This window comes from Macaca thibetana, chromosome 1, assembly GCF_024542745.1.
Source record: "Macaca thibetana thibetana isolate TM-01 chromosome 1, ASM2454274v1, whole genome shotgun sequence".
NCBI classification, from domain to species: Eukaryota; Metazoa; Chordata; class Mammalia; order Primates; family Cercopithecidae; genus Macaca; species Macaca thibetana.
The window spans coordinates 92,388,645-92,395,810 of record NC_065578.1 but is presented as its reverse complement, the minus strand read 5'-3'; the positions used below and the strand labels follow the sequence as shown (position 1 = coordinate 92,395,810).

The 7,166-nt window shown below is 41.7% G+C and overlaps 1 non-coding gene across 1 annotated transcript; it reads right to left on the bottom strand.

The window, feature by feature from the left end:
• Positions 1–6,825: 6,825 nt before the first annotated feature.
• Positions 6,826–6,932, bottom strand: LOC126944568 (U6 spliceosomal RNA). The gene has a single exon (XR_007722118.1). It is a non-coding gene; the product is annotated as a U6 spliceosomal RNA (small nuclear RNA).
• Between the last annotated feature and the right edge of the window lie 234 nt (positions 6,933–7,166).

Below are 7,166 nucleotides of genomic sequence, written 5' to 3'. Positions count from 1 at the left end.
ATTCTAAAGGTTGTCTGTTTACTCTGTTGATTATTTATTTTGCTATACAGAAGCTTTCTAGTTTAATTAAGTCCTGTTTATTTATTTTTGTTTTTATTGCATTTTTAAAGAAGTGTTCTTACATGCTTTTAGTATGCAATTTCTTTTGCCTTTAGTCTTAAATATTCCACTCATTTCCAAAGTAAGTTTAGGTCAGTATGTGTTCCCCCTACTTCCTTCAGTGAGGTCGTTTCATACATTTTTAATAGTTAGATTTTACTGCCGTGGTCTGCCTCCTTTCCTGAAACTCTCCTACCTCCTAAATGACTTTACTTAATCAGCATAATGGCTGAAAGCGGCTGCTGCAGCCAGAGTCAAAGGGCATGCAAGACAGCATCTCTTTAGTCATCCTCACACACGTGAACAGCAACTCCATTCCGAGTGTCAGCTTCCAACAGGAGGAATTATAGAGTGCTTCTGCAGCTTTGCATGTATGTGTGTTACACATGCACATGTGTAACATGAAGAATTATGAGGAAAAATGTGTGTGAAGTGCCCAGCACTGTGTCTGACACATGGTAGTAGGTGCTCTATAAGTTAGAGTTACTGTTATCATCAGAGTGAAAGGGCACCTGACATTTTGGAAAAGGCAAATCTATAGAGACAATACATCTCCAGCAATTGCCAGGGGTTGAGAATGGGGGTTCATTAGGAAGATGAAGCACAGCAGATATTTAGGGAGGTAAAACTATTCGGTATAATATTGTAATGGTGGATACATGACATTATGCATTCATCAAAACCCACATTTACAACACAGCCGTTTCTCACTCCAGCTCCTCTTCTAGAGGTCCCAAAGCTTTGGAAAAGCTGTGGCATTATCATTTGCTGCATTCCCCAGCAACCTCCTCTGTCTTAATCAGGGATCAGGTCTCCAGCACATTGCATTTTTTTCCCTTACCTCTATGACTCTTTGTTTACCTAAACAATTCCAAGAATGAGTGATGATAGGAATTCAGAATAGAATGGGAAAGCACCAAGCTTTTCTTTTATGAAAGTAATAAAATGAAGTCAACTTTCTCTTCACTCTGCCCCATGTAAGTTTCCTGAAGAAAGTCAAAGCAATTCTGTTAATCTGCGTTTAGACCGTTTACTTCCTACTCAAAGAGTTCAAAACTGAGCCTTGAGATTGGATCAACACTCCATGGAGGCCATTAGAATAGCACTATTAAGAAATAAAATTCTCCAGGAGGAAGATTTATAAGCATGTGGAAACTGGGGAAAAAAACTGCCTCAGTTGCACTCTGTTCGGTCGTCATAACTTTTGACACTGTAAGATGACATGTCAATTTGTACCAAAACCAAAATACCAGTTTGGGATAATCTTTGATGAAGACTTGGCAACCCTATTGACTCTGCAGATCTTTCTCATATTTCAACTAATGCAATCCTCTAGAGAACGTATACTGAGTGACACATCACATAGCTAAAAATAAAGCAGCAGTTAATTTGACACCCACTGCTAGATAATAAAAAGTGATTCATAATTATTATTTCCAACATTTCAAAAACTGGTAATTGAGTTTCCTGTATGCATTTTCCTCGGAGGCAAACTTCCAAAAATTAAACTCAAATTTGCTGTAGAATAAAATTTAAGGATCTGAAGAACTGTAGATAGTCAGAATTGCACAAATATAAACATGTATCCTCTTCCTAATGTGGTTAGTTAACATTTAGTTTACAGTCATTATCATTTTATCATTATTGTAATTACACGTTCCCCTTTCGAAAGAAAGTTATTTTAGTCAAGTTTAACTAGAGGTAGTTGTGTATACTGTGCAACTAATTCTGCTACTGTATCAAAGCATCCTGAGGGTGGGTGTGTGTTTCAAGTGTCCTTGTACCCTCCGTGCAGCAGAGGCTTCCAATTGTCCTCTAATATTCGTTGTACTAGATCCCTCAGTTTTTAAATGGGTCACATGGCCACTCAGAGTAAAAACCACGTTTCCGACTGGGTGCGGTGGCTCACGCTTGTAATCCCACCACTTTCAGAGGCTGAGGCAGGCAGATCACTTGAGGTCAGGAGTTCAAGACCAGCCTGACCAACATGGTGAAACCCAGTCTATACTAAAAATACAAAAATTAGCCGGGAGTGATGATGCATGCCTGTAATTCCAGCTACTTGGGAGGCTGAGGCAGGAGAATCACTTGAACTCGGGAGGCAGAGGTTGCAGTGAGCCAAGATTGTGCCATTGCACTCCAGACTGGGCAACAAGAGTGAAACTCCGTCCCAAAACAAAAACAGAAACAAAACCACGTTTTCTCAGCCTGCCTTACAGACAGCTGTGGCCTGGTAACTAAGTTCAGGCAAATAGATGCAAGCTTACATGTTATATAGCAGTCTTCAAGAATCTTTCTTAATATTGCTTTTTTCTCCATTCCTTCCTTCTTCCTTCTGACTTGGTGGTGGAGCTGATGGCTGGGGGTGAGCAGCTATCTTGGATCATGGAGTAATCTTAGAAGAAAATTCAGACCCAGCAGATCAACTCCATGGAACAAGATCACCACACCAGTTCTGGCCTGTCTCACTTTGGACTTCTATGTGGGATAAACTTCTATCTTGTTCAAGCCACTGTCACTTGCAATGAAACAGAATTCTAGCCAATAAACTCCACAATCTCAAGCATATCCTAGCCTGTCACTAGAGCAAAATATATAGTAATAAATGTTTATTGAATAAATGTTGCAAATTTGGGCTTTGGGGAAGTACACTATTTTTGTTAGTCCAGAAGTTTATGAGCTGAAACAGGACAGCAGTGAGGTCATCTAAGGCCAGAGGGAAATGAGACCAAGTGACTGAAGCAACCAGGAGACCACTGACCATCAGGCAAATAAGGAAGGAACAGTCAAAGCTAAGGCTGAAAGAAAGAAGACACCCCTCAGTCTGGGGAATCTGGAGGCAAGAGAAGTTTGAAAACGTCTGTCTCTGGTCTGGAGGATAGCGAGCAAGTAGCTCAGAGTCCACAGTCAGCAGTTCTCAGCTGGGGGCAATTTTGCTCTTCAGGGGACACTGGCAATATCTGGAGACGTTTTTGGTTGTCACAACTGGTTGGGGAGGAGTTGTGCTATGGGCATCTCATGTATAGAGGCCAAGGATGCTGCTAAAAATTTCACCATGCAAAGGACAGCCCCCAAAGCAAAGAATTATCTGGCCTAAAATGTCGATAGTGCTCAGGAAAAGAAACCCTGGTTCACTTCGGGCCCCAAACTCCAGCTACTCTTAGAGTTCAGGCCAGAGGGGAGATGGGTCATTTAGCCAGCCTGGATAACAGCTTGGAAATAGACAATCCAGACTTTCATGTTCAGCATCATTAAGCAGACTTTGTGACTAAGCTGAGTACCTGCAAATTGCTCTCTGAATATTAAGTAGCTTATACCACAGAGTTCTTCCCACAATACAAAGATAATTATGCCCTACCCCAGGCTAACAGACTGTGACATGCTCACAAGCCATTAAGAAGAGTCTGAAATATAAAACAGGTATACACTGGGGTCCTAAGGTCTCAGAGAAGCTCTTTTGCATACCAAATGTGGGGAAGGGAGTAGAACTGACGAGCAGCTTCTCTTTTGATGTGAGTCCTGAATGTGGGAATCGTCGGTCACCATATTCCCAAGGCCAGGGTTTGTGTCAGAGAAGGTCCATGCCAGAGGAGGCTGAGAGGGCATTCACTATTCTTGATTCTGCAGTTGACTTGCCGTTTGAACCCTCTGACTTTTCCAGGCACTGGTTTTCCTTATAGTGTGAAAGTCAAAATTATCATTAGCTGGAGGGGAGGCCTGAGGGAAAGAGAGAGGAAGAGCAAGTTGATTGAGCTGCTTAGGCTGCTAGGCCCTATATGCATAAATCAGTAAGCTTAAACCTCGGTGGTTTATCCCTGGTGGCTCAAGGATGACAGCATTATGGAAATAAAGTCCTTTTTATATTCCTGCATCTGTATTAGCATACATACATTTACTTCTCATATTTATGAGATCCTTATAAATTTCTTTTCTAAAAAGTTTTTTTGCCAAACTGAATTAAGTGTTAATTGCGTACTTATTATACACAAAGCACTATGCTTGGTGTTATGTGGTTTCTGCCCACAAAAGGCTTTCATTCCAGTAAAGAGGCAAAGATTTACACAAATAAATCACCATACAAGGTAGAAAGTCGTAATGCCAAAAGAGAGACATAAATAAAGTGTTGTGGGTTCACAGAGAATGGAATACTTAATATAGTTGGAAGAGGTAGGTTCAGTTGTTCATTATTTTGTTTAAAAAATATTTCTTGCACTTCTACTACATGCCAGGATGTTTGCTAAATGACAGAGATTCAAAAAGGAATGACACCAAGCCCTTAGCTGAATGGGGAAAAGTATATCAAGAGTGGCATTTGAGCAATGTAAGGTTGAAAGTTGTGCTAATGTCAGATTTTGGAATGGGAGCAGGTAGAAAGGGAGCATATACCAGGCAAAGGAAAAAATAAGCAAAATATCAGAGTAGCAAACCAGCTTGTATTTCATCAGCCTCCGTGTGCGGTTCCCCACTACTACCGAATCCCAACACCCACCCACACACATCAGTTAATTTAGGACGGGGCTTCTCCCTGAGCATGCTCTGTAATACAAATCCTCTGTGAGGTTGGTTTATTTGCCAGAAGAACAATATTTCTCCTATTAGCAATTATCTAGGTTGTTTCTGATTGGAAACTGTAATTAAAATGATACCATGAACATCCTCATACATGTGTCTTTGTGTACTTATGTGAATATTTTCTACAGACTAAAGTTTTAAAATAGGGTTATAATAAACCAGTTTCAAGGATGAGTCGCCAATGGACAGGATCTCAGATTCCCAGGGTGATGATGAGTGTGTAAGAGAGAGCACTGAGCACTCCCCACAAGGGAAGATGGAAGTCTCTGAAGACAAATGTCACCTGCCTCCTAATTTCATCTAGTGGAAGCTCTGCCTATAACCTCAAAACTGGGGTTTGCTTCCAGTCACAGTGGCTCTCACCTATAATCCCAGCTAAGGCAGGAGGATTGTTGGAGGTCAGGAGTTTGAGATCAGCCTGGGCAACACAGTGTGAACCTGTCTGCATATATATATTAACCAGGTGTGGTGGTGCGCACCTGTAGTTGCAGCTACTTTGGAGGCTGAAGCAGAAGGATCACTTGAGCCCAGGAGTTCGAGGCTGCAGTGAGCTGTGATGGCGCCACTGCACTCCAGCCTGGGTGACAGAGTAGGGAGACCCTGTCTCTAAAAAACAGAAACAAAAACAAAACTGAGGTTTGCCAAATAGGTCTGCCTTCTAGTGCTCTCTGAGATTCATTTCTCTCTTGGTGTGGTAAGCGTTGCATTAACACTCCCCAACAGACAAGTGGAAGCAGCACCAACGTTTTAAGATATAGTATGTGTGAAAATCTGAACACTGAGAAATATATACCCATTAACCTTTTACCTGTCATTGAAAAAGGTGGGACCTATTTCATTCTAGCTCTTGATAGTAAGTGCCTGGAAACCCCTGGGTCTGATGCAAGTGTCAGGCCCTTGTCCAAATCCTGCTTCTCTTGTTCTGCTTCGCTGAAGGGCAGGAGCACTGAGCAGAGAAGGAGCAACAGGAGCTACCCCTGCTCAAAAATATCTCCCCCTTACATCCTAACAGGAGAGTCAACAAATCGCTCAATCTTTTTCCCTTTTTTAAAAAATTTACATATGGTTTACATACCATAAAATTCACCACTTAAAAATGCAAGGTTCAGTGGTTTTTAAATATACTCGCAAGGTTGTTCAGCCATTACTATCTAATTCCAGAACACTATTACCCCCAAAAGAAGTTCCATACCCGGCTGGGCGCCATGGCTCATGCCTGTAATCCCAGCAATTTGGGAGGCCAAGGCAGGAAGATCGCTTAAGGTCAGGAGGTCGAGACCAGCCTGGCCAACGTGGTGAAACCCTGTCTCTACTAACAATATAAAAATTAGCTGGGCATAGTGACACATGCCTGTAGTCTCAGCTACTGGCGAGGCTAACTTGAGCCTGGGAGGTGGAGGTTGCAGTGAGCAGAGATCGCGCCACTGGACTCCAGCCTGGGCAACAGAGCAAGACTGTCTAAAAACAAAACAAAACAAAACAAAACAAAAGCCCAGTCCCTCCCTATATCCCCTCCCCCATTTCCTAATCTACTTTAAGTCTTTATGGATTTGCCTATTCTGATCATTTCATCTAAATGTAGCCATACAAAACATGGTCTTCTGTGACTGGCTTCTTTCAATAAGCATGATGTTTTCAATATGTGCTGTAGCATGTATCAATACTTTACTCCTTTTTATGGCTGAATAAGATTATATTGTATAAATAACCATATTTTTAAATGCATTCATCTGTTGATGGACACTTGGGTTGTTTCCACTTTTTGGCTATTATGAACAATGTTGCTATGATCATTTGTGTATAAGGGTTTTTTGAGGTGAAAGAAGTTTTTTGTTTGTTTTGTTTTGTTTTTTCAAGGCGGAGTCTCACTCTGTCGCCCAGGCTGCAGTACAGTGGCACGATCTCAGCGCACTGCAAGCCCTGCCTCCTGGGTTCACGCCATCCTCCTGCCTCAGCCTGTTGCTGGGACTACAGGCGCCTGCCACCATGCCTGGCTAATTTTTTTTGTGTTTTTAGTAGAGACGGGGTTTCACTGTGTTAGCCAGGATGGTCTTGATCTCCTGGCCTCATGATCCGCCTGCCTCGGCCTCACAAAGTGCTGGGATTTCAGGTGTGAGCCACCACACCTGGCCGAGGTGAAAGAAGTCTTAATGGAAAAATATGAAATGCTTTCTGAATATGCATGTCATTCTTGTGCAGGGGCCATGCTAATCTTCTCTGTATTGTTCCAGTTTTATTAGGCTGGTGCAAATGTAATTGCGGTTTTTGCATTGTTGAAATTTGCTGTTTGATATTGGAATACTTTCTTAAATAAATGTGGTTATGTTATACATGATTTTAATGTACATTTCTTGCTTTTGTTTTTTGGTAATGACTTATTACTTGCTGTTTATTTTACATTTATTTTAGACTATGTAAATGACGTTGGACAAAAAGCAAATTCGCGCAATTTTCTTACTGGAGTTCAAAATGGGTCGTAAAGCAGGGGAGACAAC